Raw genomic sequence first — 14,611 nt, forward strand, 5'->3', positions numbered from 1 at the left:
CCCCAGACATTATCTGTGAGAAGAGACAAACAGATGACAGTATCTGAGGGAGGGAGGGAATATAAAGAAATGACTTCCTCCCGCGGAGACCCTTCATGCCTTCCCCAAGTGGTCCACGAAGGCCGTCCCAGTTCTCCGAGCCACAACACTTAAGGATGGGTGTCAGGCCTTCACTTGGCTCCCCTTCCTAGCAGGACCCCCAGAGCTACGGAGTCAGTTTATTCATTCGGCAAGGGCTCTAAGTCTCATTCAGACATTTCTACCTTCAGTTCTCAAGTGTGACTTGATTTTCTCCCCATGTCAGCCCCTACCTTCACCCAACCCCTCTTCAAACTCTGGAAAGCTCTAAGCCAGAATCCTACTCAAGTCACCAGACTTGTCATACTGTTCCCACTGGGCCCAGAACCCCTTTATCTGAGCTTTAAACTTTATTTACAGGGAGCACTGTGATTTTCACTTTTTTTTTTTTTCTAAATAAAGATGGAGTCTTGCCACGTTGCCGGGGCTAGTCTCAAACTCCTAGCCTCAAGTGATCTTCCTACCTCAGCCTCCTGAGTTCCTGGGATTACAGGCAGCCACCACCGTGCTCAGCTGTGATAGTCTTTTTTAAAAAATTGAAGCATGGGCTGGGCGCGGTGGCTCACGCCTGTAATCCCAGCACTTTGGTAGGCCAAGGCAGGCAATCCCTTAAGCTCAGGAGTTCAAGACAAGCCTGGGCAACATGGTGAAACTCTACTCTCCAAAAAAAAACAACAGGCTGGGCGCGGTGGCTCACGCCTGTAATCCTAGCACTTTGGGAGGCCAAGGCGGGTGGATCACGAGCTCAGGAGATCAAGACCATCCCGGCTAACACAGTGAAACCCTGTCTCTACTAAAAATACAAAAAATTAGCCGGGCGTGGTGACGAGCGCCTGTAGTCCCAGCTACTCGGGAGGCTGAGGCAGGAGAATGGCATGAACCTGGGAGGTGGAGCTTGCAGTGAGCCGAGATCATGCCACTGCACTCCAGCCTGGGCAACAGAGAAAGACTCCGTCTCAAAAAAAAAAAAAAAAAGACAAAACTTGAAGCATAATTTATGTATGGAAAAATGCATAAATTTCAAGCATGTAACTACATGACCTGCAATGGCCTCTTAATTGGCCTTCCTGACCCTCTCCTCCACCCTCCACAGGGCCATTTCAGGTTGCGCGTTCCAAGGCCGTCTGACCACATCACTACCCCGGCCAAAAACCTCCAATATTTCTCCTGCTGTAAGGATGGAGACCCTCAGAAACAGAATCATAAGCACTCCTCACCTTTGAGAACGAAAAATGAGGCTGGGCGTGGTGGCTCACACTTGGGAGGCCAAGGTGGGCAGATCATTTGGGGTCAGGAGTTGGAGACCAGCCTAGCCAATATGGTGAAACCCCATCTCTACTAAAAATACAAAAATTAGCCGAGCATGCTGGCGCGTGCCTGTAATCCCAGCTACTCGGGAGGCTGAGACAGGACAATCACTTGAACCCGGGAGGCAGAGGTAGCAATGAGCCAAAATCGCACCACTGCACCCCAGCCTGGATGACAGAGCAAGACCCCGTCTCAAAAAAAAAAAAAAAAAAAAAAAAAAAAGCCTGGCATGTTAGTGCATGCCTGTAGTCCCAGCTACTTGGGAGGCTGAGGCAGAATTCCTTGAGCCTGGGAGGTTGAGGCTGCAGTGAGCGGTGATCGCACCACTGAACTCCAGCCTGGGCAACAGAGACTCTGTGTCAAAACTAAAAATAATTTTTTAAAAACAAGAAAACCTGGCCGGCCACAGTGGCTTACGCCTGTAATCCCAGCACTTTGGGAGGCTGAGGCAGGCAGATCACCTGAGGTCAGGGGTTTGAGACCAGCCTGGCCAACATGGTGAAACCCTGTCTCTACTAAAAATACAAAAATTAGCTGGGTGTGGTGGCATGCGCCTGTAATCCCAGCTACTTGGGAGGCTGAGGCATGAGAATGGTTTGAACCCGGGAGGCAGAGGCTGCAGTGAGCCAAGACTGCACCACTACACTCCAGCCTGCGTGACAGAGCGAGACTCTGTCTCAAAAAAAATAAATAACTAATAGGAAAAAAAAAAAAAGAGCTGGGCGCAGTGGCTCATGCCTGTAATCCCAGCAATTTGGGAGGCTGAGGCGGATGAATCACAAGGTCAGGAGCTCGAGACCAGCCTGGCCAACATGGTGAAACCCCATGTCTACTAAAAATACAAAAAATTAGCCAGGCGTGCTGGCATGCACCTGTAATCCCAGCTACTCGGGAGGCTGAGACAGGAGAATCACTTGAGCCTGGGAGGAGGAGGTTGCAGTGAGCCCAGATCCCGTCACTGCATTCCAGCTCTGACGACAGAGTAAGATTCCTTCTCAAAAAAAGAAAAAAAAAAAAAAAAAAAGAAAACCCATATAATGTGCCCACTCCATTGGCTTAATAAAATTAGTTTTGGCAAATATTCCTTTATGCCCCTCTTTAAGTCAAGCCCTTCTCCCATCCCTCAACCCAGGAAACCACTGATTTACTTTCTATAAATTTCTTTGGCTTTTCTAGAATTTTATATGAATGGGTCATACAGTATTTATTATTTTGTGTCTGGCTTCTTTCGCTTAGCATAATGTTTGTGAGACTGGCCTATGTTATTGTGTGCAACTATAGTTCTGATTGCCGAGAAATATTCCACTGTATAGACAGAATACAACCGATTTACCCTTTTACCAGTTGATAAACATTTGGGTTGCTTATAGTTTGGGGCTATTATGAATAAGGTGACTATGAATATTCATATACAAATATTTTGCATGGACATATGCTTTGTCCTCAACCAAAAAGGACAGATTTCTCTTTGGTGCTTCCTGCCATTCCATGGAAAACATAAATATTCTGTTAATTTGACTTACTACAGAAACTAGTCTTTCTCATATGAAATACACACACACGGCCGGGCGCAGTGGCTCACACCTGTAATCCCAACACTTCAGGAAGCAAAGGTGGGTGGATCACCTGAGGTCAGGAGTTCAAGACCAGCCTGGCCAACATGGTGAAACCCTGTCTCTACCAAAAATACAAAATTAGCTGGGCATGGTGGCACATGCCTGTAATCCCAGCATACTTGGGAGGCTGAGGCAGGAGAATTGCTTGAACCCAGGAGGCGGAGGTTGCAGTGAGCCGAGACTGCGCCACTGCACTCCAGCCTGGGCAACCCAAGAGTGAAACTCGGTCTCGAAAAAAAAAAAAAAAGGAAATACACACACACTTTTTTTTTTTTTCGAGACAGAGTCTCACTCTGCCATCCAGACTGGAGTGCAGTGGCGCAATCTCGGCTCACTGCAATTTCCACATCCCGGGCTCAAGTGATTCTCCTGCCTCAGCCTCCAGAGTAGCTAGGATTACAGGTGCGCACCACCATGCCCAGCTACATACACACTGGTTTGTGAAACACATCAGACTGGCCAGGCGCAGTGGCTTATGCCTGTAGTCCCAGCACTTTGGGAGGCTAAAGTGGGTAGGTTGTTTGAGCTCAGGAGTTTGAGACAATCCTGGGCAACATGGTGAAACCCCATCACTACAAAAAATACAAAAATTAGCCAGGCATGGTATAATGCGCTTGTCGTCCCAGCTACCCAGGAAGCTGAGGCGGGAGACAGAAGTTGCAGTGAGCTGAGATTGAGCCACTGTGCTCCAGCCTAAGCAACAGAGTGAAACCCTGTCTCCAAAAATAAACTAATTTTTAAAAAGAAACACATCAGATAATTATAGGAAGTCATCGAATGTGACCAGTGAAGGTGTTTTTTCTGTAACTTTCCCTACTGCTTGCCAAGCCATTGGCAGGGCAGGGCAGGAGCATTTTGTTGCTTCTCTCTCATGACAGCCTCAGGAAGAGACAGGGCTGCACCCACTTCCCAGATAGGAAGTTAAGCTCGGGGAAGCGGGGGATGACCCAAGGTATACCCACCTCAGGGCTCACTGAACTCAAGATACATCCCAGGGCAGGGGCCTGAGGAACTGGCTCCACCACTGACTTGCTGTGAGCTCTGCCTGGGCCTCAGTTTGATAATTCCCTGAGAATCACAAATCTCTGATATTCTTCTGGAAAAGTCCTGACTTCAAATATTCTGCTCCTGACAGGTGTGATGGCTCCTGCCTGTAATCCTAGCTCCTCAGGAGGCTGAGGCACGAGAATCACTTGAGCTCACGAGTTCAAGACCAGCCTGGACAACATAGGAAGACTCATCTCAAAAACTATATATATATATTCTCCCACCAATCACCACAATGTCCAGGAAATGCCAACAGTAGTCCCAGCTACTCCTGCAGCTGAGGCAGGAGGATTGCTTGAGCCCGGGTGGCGGAGGTTGCAGTGAGCCTTGATCACGCCACTGCACTCCAGCCTGGGTGACAGAGTCAGACCCTGTCTTTAATAAATAAATAAAATATTTCACCCAACCACAGTAGAAAGTTGGAACAAGAAAGCCAGCATGAAATTAGCCGGGCATGATGGTACACACCTGTAATCCCAGTTACTCGGGAGGCTGAGGTGAGAATCTCTTGAACCTGGGAGATAGAGGTTGCAGTGAGCTAAGATCACACCACTGCACTCCAGGCTGGGTGACACAGTGAGACCCTGTCTCAAAAAAAAAAAAAAGCCAGCATGGGAAGCCAGGTGGGAAATTTTCCTATCTAACTGCCTCCATATCCCTCTTACTAAATTACTCTGGGCTTAACCAAGGAAGACAGTTAGAGCCTGACACTTGGGGGCCAAAGAAACAAAGACAACAAAAGCAGCCATTAAGTGGCTCTGCAGGAGGCAGAGGGAGAGAAGTGTTTTTGCTCCAGAGAGGAAAGGGGAGAGGGAAGGAGGGCTGGGAAACGGACTGAAGAGGAGACCAGAGCCAGGAGCTGGATAGTGACAGGAGGCTGGGTACTGGTGGGCCAAGTCAAACTCTGCAAAGCCAGGGCCCAGAGGATGCCCAAGGATGGAGAACATGGAAACTGACCTCTGTGTTTCTGTCAAGTGTGCCTTTCGTCTCACCCTCCAGCACTAAAGGGCTCAATTCACTTGTGTTACCAAGGTTTGGTGACTGCGGAGTTAACAAGGTTTGGTGACTGCAGAGTCTAAGGGGAGCCTGGCAGAGATGAAGGGGAAAGACTGAACTGTGGAAACTATCAACTTAGTCCATTTTGTGCTTCTATGACAGAATACCTGAGACTGGTAACTTATAATGAACAGAAGTTTATTTGGCTCACAGTTTTGGAGGGTGGGAAGTCCAAGATCAAGGAACTGCATCTGGTGAGGGCCTTCTTGCTGCCTCATCACATGGTGGAAGGCCTCACATGGTGAGAGAGTACACAGGAGAGAAGGCAAGAGAGTGCTGAACTCACATTTTATCAGGAATCCACTCCTGTGGTAACAGCATTAATCCATTCATGAGGGCAGAGCCTCTTAGAGGTCCCATCTCTCAACACTATTGCATTGGGGATTAAGTTTACAACACATGAACTTTGCTCATGGGGCACATTCAAGCCATAGCAACTACACAGCACCAGGGTAGGCTGTAGGCAAGCAGGCCCCAGAGGCCAAGATGATGGAGAATGGGAACTTCTAGGAATCTACAGGCATCTGGGGAAGGGCTGAGGACTTCCTCAGAGTACGGAATAAAATTTCAGCTGGTCTTATCAAGATCCGGAGCAGGAAGACCAAGTTGACAAAGATCACTTAGATGAATCCAAAATGAATGAGGATATAGGAGGTGGAGAAATACCAGAGGACACACCTTCAGGGACAGGGCAGTTGGGATGGGCATAAGAGCACGGGCTCAAGAGTCAAGATTGTCTGGGTCTAAGATACTATTTCCTACTAAAGCAGGATATTTTATAATTTTAAAAAGGTCATTCCACCAGAAACAGGTAAAGTTTTAAACATATACGGAAACAGCAGAGCACCAAAATACAGGAAACAAAGGCTGACAGAAATGAAGGGAGGAAACAACTCAACAGTCATAGTTGGACTTCAATTCCCACTTTCAATAACGGATAGAACAAGTAGGCAGAAGATCAATAGGGAAACAGAAGACTTGAACACACGATAACACTACCAACCACCCCGACCTAACACCGATCTACAGAACACTGCACCCTACACCACCTAGACCTAACGCCCGTCCACAGAACACTGCACCCCACAACCACAGAATACAACACTACCCACCACCTAGACCTAACACCCGTCCACAGAACACCGCACCCCACGACCACAGAATACAACACTACCCACCACCTAGACCTAACACCCGTCTACAGAACACTGTACCCCACAACCACAGAATACAACACTACCCACCACCTAGACCTAACACCCGTCCACAGAACACCACACCCCACAACCACAGAATACAACAACACTACCCACCACCTAGACCTAACACCCGTCTACAGAACACCACACCCCACGACCACAGAATACAACAACAACACTACCCACCACCTAGACCTAACACCCGTCCACAGAACACCACACCCCACGACCACAGAATACAACAACAACACTACCCACCACCTAGACCTAACACCCGTCTACAGAACACCACACCCCACGACCACAGAATACAACAACAACACTACCCACCACCTAGACCTAACACCCATCCACAGAACACCACACCCCACGACCACAGAATACAACAACAACACTACCCACCACCTAGACCTAACGCCCGTCCACAGAACACCACACCCCACAACCACAGAATACAACACTATCTACCACCTAGACCTAACGCCCGTCTACAGAACACGGCACCCTACAACCACAGAATACAACAACAACACTACCCACCACCTAGACCTAACGCCCGTCTACAGAACACCGCACCCTACAACCACAGAATACACTACCCACCATCTAGACCTAACGCCCATCTACAGAACACTGCACCCCACAACCACAGAATACAACACTACCAACCACCTAGACCTAATGCCCACCTACAGAACACTGCACCCTACAACCACAGAATACAACAACAACACTACCCACCACCTAGACCTAACACCCGTCTACAGAACACTGCACCCTACAACTACAGAATACAACACTACCCACCACCTAGACCTAACACCCATCTACAGAACACTGTACCCTACAACCACAGAATACACTACCCACCACCTAGACCTAACACCCATCTACAGAACACTGCACCCCACAACCACAGAATACAACACTACCAACCACGTAGACCTAACACCCATCTACAGAACACGGCAACCTACAACCACAGAATACACATTCTTTCTTCTTTTTTCATTTTTTTGAGATGGGATCTTGCTCTGTCAACCAGGCTGGAGTGGAGAAGCGTGATCACAGCTCACTGCAGCCTCAACTTCCCAGGCTCAGGTGATCTCCCACTTCAGCCTCCCAAGTAGCTTGGAGTATAGGCATGCCCCACCCAAGCTAATTTTTTTATTTTTTGTAGAGATGGGGTCTCACTACGTTGTCCAGGTTGGTCTCCAACTCCTGGGCTAAAGGGATCCTCCCACCTGAGCCACCCAAAGTGCCAGGATTACAGGCATAAGCCACCATGCCAGGGCCACATTATTCTTAAGTGGACACGGAACATTCTCCAGGAAAGACCATATGCTAGGTCATAAAACAAACCTCAATTAATTTAAAAGGACTCAAATAATACAAAGTGTGTTCTCTGAGGACACTATAATGAAATTAGAAATTTGGGAAACATGGGAAACTCACAAATATGTGAAATATGTGGAAATTAAACAACATACTCTAAATAATGAACAATTCGAAGAAGAAATCCAAAGGGGAATTAGAAAATATTACGAAATGAATAAAAAGGCTTAAAATTTATGAAATGCAGCTAAAGCAGTGCTTGAAGGAAAATTCATAGCTATCAATGCCTTTTTATTCCTTTGAGACAGTGTCTCGCTTTATTGCCCACACTGGAGTGCAGTCATGCAATCAGGGTTCACTGCAGCCTCACACCCCTGGGCTCAAACAATCCTCCCACCTCAGCCTTTGGAATGGCTGAAACTACAGGCAAAAGCCACCACACCTGGCTTAATTTTTTATTTTTCGTAGGGACGGGGTCTTGTTACATTGCCCAGGCTGGTCTCAAACCCCTGAGCTCAAGTGACCCACGTCTCAGCCTCCCAAAGTGCTGGTATTACAGGTATGAGCCACCATGCCTGGCCATATGTGCCTATTTTTTTTATTATTTTTTATTTATTAATTTTTTTTTGAGACAAAGTCTCGCTCTATCGCCCAGGCTGGAGTGCAATGGCGCAGCCTCGGCTCACTGCAACCTCCGCCTCTCAGGTTTAAGTGATTCTCCTGCCTCAGCCTCCTGAGTAGCTGGGATTACAGGCATGTGCTACCATGCCCAGCTAATTTTCTATTTTTAGAGGCGAGGTTTCACTATGTTGGCCAGGCTGGTCTTGAACTCCTGACCTCAGGTGATCCGCCCAACCTGGGCCTCCCAAAATGCTGGGATTACAGGCATGAGCCACCACGCCCGGCCCATATGTGCCTATTTAAAAAAAAAAATGAAGATTGTAGGCCGGGCACGGTGGCTCACGCCTGTAATCCCAGCACTTTGGGAGGGTGAGGCAGGCGGATCACGAGGTCAGGAGATTGAGACCATCCTGGCTAACACGGTGAAACCCCGTCTCTACTAAAAATACAAAAAATTAGCCAGGCGTGGTGGCGGGTGCCTGTAGTCCCAGCTACTCGGGAGGCTGAGGCAGGAGAATGGCGTGAACCATGGCGGCGGAACTTGCAGTGAGCCTAGATTGCGCCACTGCACTCCAGCCTGGGGGACAGAGCTAGACTCTGTCTCAAAAGAAAAGAAAAAAGTAAATAAATAAATGTAGATTGTAAATCAATAATCTAACCTTCCACTTTAAGATACCAGAAAAATTAGAAAAGAAGAGCAAAAGCAGGAGTAAGCAAGAGGAAAGAAACAATAAATGCTGGGGCAGAAATGAATGAAATAGAGAACAGAAAAACAATAGAGAAAATTGATAAAACCAAAAGTTGGTTCTTTGAAAAAAGTCAAAGCAACTGACAAACCCTCAGCTAGACTGACCAAGAAAAAAAGAAAAAAGACTTGAAATTACTAGAGTCAGAAATGGAGACGATAATATTACCATTAACCTTTCAGGAATAAAATCCTACCTCCTCCAATGACCAGTTTTATAACCTCAGGTGTTACTTAGCCCCTCTGTGCCTCCCTTATCTCTATTCTTTAATCCCAACACTTTGGGAGGCCCAGGCAGGTGGATCACTTGAGCACAGGAGTTCAAGACCAGCTTGGGCAACACAGCGAAACCATGTCTCTACTAAAAATGCAAAAATTAGCTAGGTGTGGTGGCGGGCGCCTGTAATCTCAGCTACTCGGGAGGCTGAGACATGAGAATCACGGGAACCTGGGAGGTGGATGTTGCAGTGAGCAGAGATTGCGCCACAGCGAGACTCTGTCTCAGAAAAAGAAAAAAGAAAAAAAAGCAGTGGACTTCTAGATCCTATGAAGGCTGCAACCTAGACCCGACAAGAGATCAGAAATTTATTATCCAAAGAATACAGAAGGTCCTGGACAGATGAACACCAGGCACAGGAGAGGGAGAAGACAGCAACAACAGAAGGGTTACACAGAAATTCATGTCCTCAGTGTTGAGGATGTCCAGACCCTTAGTCTTCTTCCTCCACTCAGCTTGGGAACACTGTCAGCAAGGCACAGAGCCCACTCAGGCCTTCATGCCGCACTAGCTCCCAGGGCCCCAGACCTTCCAGTACAATGGAAAAATGAGACTATCAGGGCATAGCTCTCATCAAAGAAATTCCAGGCCAGGCACAGTGGCTCACACCTATAATCCCAACATTTTGGGAGGCCAAGGCAGGCGGATCACCTGAGGTCAGGAATTTGAAACCAGGCTGGGCAACATGGTGGAACGCCATCTCTACTAAAAATACAGAAATTGGCCGGGTGCAGTGGCTCACGCCTGTAATCCCAACACTTTGGGAGGCCGAGGTGGGCGGATCACTTGAGGTCAGGAGTTCGAGACCAGCCTGGCCAACAAGGTGAAACCCCATCTCTACTAAAAATACGAAAAATTAGCTGGGCGTGGTAGCCTGCGCCTATAATCCCAGCTACTCGGGAGGCTGAGGCAGGAGAATCGCCTAAACCGGGAGGCAGAGGTTGTGGTGAGTCAAGATCATGCCACTATACTCCAGCCTGGGCGACAGAGCAAGACTCCGTCTCAAAAAAAAAAAAAAGAAAAGAAAAAAAAGCCTACTGAAGCCTGATAGCTTCCAACTTTTCTTCAGCAGCTTCCTCAACTCTCTCAGCCTTCAGAGAATTGAAGACAGTTGGGCTTATGCTCTGGATTAGGCTTTGGTTTAAGGGAACGTTGTGGCTGGTCTGATCATCTATCTAGACCACTCAAATTTTCTCCATATCAGCAATAAGGCTGTTCCCTTTCTTATTACTGTGTTCACTGGAATAGCACCTTTTTCTTTATTTATTTTTGTATTTTTTTTTTCTTTTTAGTACAGGTGGGCTTTCACCATGTTGGCCAGGGTGGTCTCGAACTCCTGACCTCAAGTGATCCCACCCGCCTTGGCCTCCCAAAGTGCTCAGGTTACAGGCATGAGCCACTGCGCCTGGCCAATTTTTGAGACAGGGTCTCACTGTTTCACGCAGGCTGGAGTACAGTGGCACAATTATACCTCACCGCAGCCTCAACCTCCTGGGCTCAAGCCTTCCTCCACCTCAGCCTCCCAAGTAGCTGGGACTACAGGCATTCGCCACCATGCCCAGCTGATTATTTTTTGTTGAGAGGGGGTCTTGCTATGTTGCTCAGGCTGGCCTCAAACTCCTGGGTTCAAGAGATCTTCCCCTGCCTTGGCCTCCCGAAGTGTTGGGATTACAGGCATGAGCCACCAGACCTAGCCAGATAGTTTTTGTTTGTTTGTTTTGAGACGGAGTCTTGCTCTGTCGCCCAGGCTGGAGTGCAGTGGCGCGATCTCAGTTCACTGCAACCTCTGCCTCCCAGGTTCAAGCAATTCTCCCGCCTCAGCCTCCCCAGTAGCTGGGATTACAGGTGTGAGACACCGCGCCCAGCCAATAGTTCTTGAGTGAAATTAAAAGTGCTACTCCAGAGGTGGGGCATGGTGGCTCACAACTTTAATCCCAACACTTTGGACGGCTGAGGCAGGAGGATCACTTGAGCCCAGGAGTTGGAGGCCAGCCTGGACAACATAGCGTGACCTCGTCTCTACTAAAAACTAAAAAAACAAAAAAAGGCCTATCTTGGCTTTCAACATGCCTTTCTCACTGAGCTTAATTATTTCTAGCTCTTGATGTGAAGTGAGAGATTTGCAACTCTTCCTTACACTTGAACACTTAGAGGCCACTGTACGATTACTAATTGCAAACAGCTGGTTGGTGGAGCGGTCAGAACACATACAATATTGATGGATTAAGTTTACCGTCTTACACAGGCATCATTCATGACGCCCCAAAACAATTACAATAGTAACATCAAAGATTATTGATCGCAGATCACCATACTAGATATAATAATAACAAACTTTGAAATATTGCAAGAATTACCAAAATGTGGCACAGAGACACAGACTGAGCATCCTTTTGGAAAAATAATGCCGGTAGACTCTGCTCGACACAGGGTTGCCAAAAGCCCTCAATTTGAAAAAAACGCAGTACCTGCAAAGCACAAAAAAGCAAGGCACAATGAAACAAGGGGTGTGCCTGTTTTCTTTGACTCTCACCGAAGCCTTGTATTTCCACAACATGAGAAAAGGGAGGTTCAGAAGGTGTGGATGATTTTCCTAAATCACGTGGCTAGTAACCAAGTCCCAGGGCCACAGCCTTCCCACCGCAAGGCACTGTCGCCCAAAGCCTTCAGGAGTAAGCTTGGCTGTAGGTTTTCCAGCCATAGGCACACAGCCAGACACAGGCGGGCACTCAGAAATTAGTTACGTGAGTAAATACCCAACAACTAGGAGAAAGCTAGGCAAACTGTGGTTGACCAACAAGACACTGCAAGACTTTTCAGGAGGAAGATGTGGAATTCCACTTATCAACATTAGATGAAAATGCAGAACCTCACATAACAGCCACAAATCTCCCTAGATCTCAGAGGTGGGTCTCCATCCGCTCGACCTCAATTATCCAGAGCTGAGTCACCAACTATCCTCCCTCCAGTCTCTCCCCAGCTCTCCGCAGGAACCAGCTGGGGCTCTCTACTGCCCACACTGCCAAATCCAAATTCTTCATCCTGGACTTCACAGCCCTTCCATCTCACCCAATCCAGTTGTTTCCTGAACACTTTCACCCTCCCTGGCCTTTGTTGGACTCTTCCCTCTACCCCACAGAACCCCATCTTCTCCTTTATCCTGAGATGCAACTTGGCTCATATGGATTCTCAGTGAATGCTGGTGCCTTTCCCCACTTCCATCAAAAAGGGAGCGGTGGCCAGGTGCAGTGGCTCACACCTGTAATCTCAGTACTTTGGGAGGCCGAGGCAGGTAGATCACCTGAGGTCAGGAGTTCAAAACCAGCCTGGCCAACATGGCGAAACCCCGTCTCTACTGAAAATACAAAATTAGCCGGGCGTGGTGGTGCATGCCTGTAATCCCAGATACTCAGGAGGCTGAGGCAGGAGAATCACTTGAACCTGGCAGGCAGAGGTTGTAGTGAGCCGAGATCTCGCCACTGCACTCTAGCCTGGGCAACAAGAGCGAAACTCTGTCTCAAAAAAAAAAAAGGAAGCGGCTCACTTTTTTTTTTTTTTTTAACAAAAGTGAATTTATTCATTTAAACCTATGTGATCACCAGGTTCACTAGAAACTGGCAGGATGAACCCGGAGCCTCACATCCAAGAGCCTCCGGTTTGGGTTTTTCTGGTACGGAGGCAGGGAACTGACTTAGATGACCTGGGCAGCCAAGGCTGGTCTGGGCTTGGATGCCTTTCCACCTCTCCTTCCTCTCCTAGTCTATCCCCAGGTCCCTTCCAGGGGTCAGGACCCCAAACTCCTATTAGGCAAGTCTTTTCTTCCCTTAGCAACCCAGTTTCTTCACACATGGGGAAAAAAGGTAGGAGGAGCTTCTTATCACAATATTTCTTTTTAATTTAGAAAGAGGAGGAGAAGGCTAGGCTCACACCTGTAATCTTAACACTTTGGGAGGTTGAGGCGGTGGATCACTTGAGGTCAGGAGTTCAAGATCAGCCTGGCCAACATGGCAAAACTCAAGTCTCTACTAAAAACACAAAAATTAGCTGGGCACGGTGGTGGGCGTGGGAGCCTTTAGTCCCAGCTACTCAGGAGGCTGAGGCAGGAGAATCGCTTGCAGCTGGGAGGTGGAGGTTGCAGTGAGCTGAGATCGCATCACTGCACTCCAGCCTGGGCGACAGAACGAGACTGTCTCAAAAAAAAAAAAAAAAAAAAAGAAAAAAGAAAGTCGAGGAGAGAAAAATGACAATAACTTATCACTTGGAAAAAGTTTTCCCACTAAAGTTCTCACCAAGTATGTCCAAAGTCCCTCCTTGTTGGGACACTGTAAGCTGTCAATAAATATACCTTGGTCATGCCCCTACATTAGCGTGCACCAACTTACCCCATTTTAAGAGCCTGCGGTAGAGAGGTCTCAGAGTTGCTATAATGGGCCAGCTCCTGGTGAGGGGTATTTAGTTGTTTGCAATTTTCCCGAATGAACAGTTCTGCAAAGAACAATCTTCTATAAGCATTTATCTTTGTTGTACAGCTACTTCAAAAGACAGATTCCTAGAAGTGGAATTACTGGCTTAGAGAATCTACACATTTTAAATTCTGATACTTACTAGTTCAGAAACTTGACACGGTAATTCTCAAACTCTAATTGCACTTAGGCTTTATCTGTGAAGCTTGCTTACGTGCAAAATCTGACCGGCTACCAGCCTCCCTCCACCCCTGCCCCGTCCTCCAGGAGGGAGGAGGGGCTCCAGGTCTTTGTTATGCAGCTCTCAGGTGGAGGAGGAGGCAGCACTCCCCCCCTTCCATTTCCCCAACCACATCTAGCACCAGACTTGGGAAACACTGGTCTAAGGGGCTGCTGCAGGCACAATTTACGGTGAGGTCTCTTCCTCTAGCGCAGGCCCCCAGTGGCTTCCCCAGAAAGGGCAGAATGTGGCTCTTAGGCATACAGGAGAAAAACGCCTAGTGCGGAGTTCAAGCTCAGCAGCCACTACCGGAGCCCCCTCTCCAGGCTCACCTGGTCGCACCCATTTCCCCCTGGGGCTCCCCTCTTCTGAAGGTCCCTGTCCCATACATTTCCTAGAGGCCAAGGCCGATTGGTTTTACATTTCTTACCTAAGGCAACCCAGACGTGGCTTTTTCTTTCACAGGGCCGTGGGGGGAGCACCACTTCCTCGGCCAAAAAAATTGTTTCTGACCCACACTCTGGGCCTTAGTTTCCCTGTCTGTGAAATGGAGAGCAATAGGCAGTGCCACTGACATTTCACCCGCTGCCGTGAGGAGGTTTTTAACATTTGCAGGAAGTCTGGCTTCTATGGGGTGTCCAGGTGA

General features: G+C 48.0%; 1 long non-coding RNA gene across 3 annotated transcripts in view; it reads right to left on the reverse strand.

Annotated features, from left to right (window-relative positions):
• LOC115931716 (uncharacterized) overlaps positions 1–14,611 on the reverse strand; it is a 65,739-nt gene that overhangs the window by 50,062 nt on the left and 1,066 nt on the right. Inside the window, exons 2-3 of one of the 3 annotated variants that reach the window (XR_008674647.2) lie at positions 14,396–14,505; positions 13,665–13,767 (exon numbers count right to left, since the gene is read on the reverse strand). This is a non-coding gene — a long non-coding RNA (uncharacterized lncRNA). Of the gene's footprint in view, positions 1–13,664; positions 13,768–13,887; positions 13,989–14,395; positions 14,506–14,611 lie in introns of those variants that run through there. The other 2 variants (XR_008674648.2, XR_008674649.2) reach the window with 2 other exon arrangements.

Source organism: Gorilla gorilla, chromosome 21, assembly GCF_029281585.2.
Source record: "Gorilla gorilla gorilla isolate KB3781 chromosome 21, NHGRI_mGorGor1-v2.1_pri, whole genome shotgun sequence".
Lineage (NCBI taxonomy): Eukaryota > Metazoa > Chordata > Mammalia > Primates > Hominidae > Gorilla > Gorilla gorilla.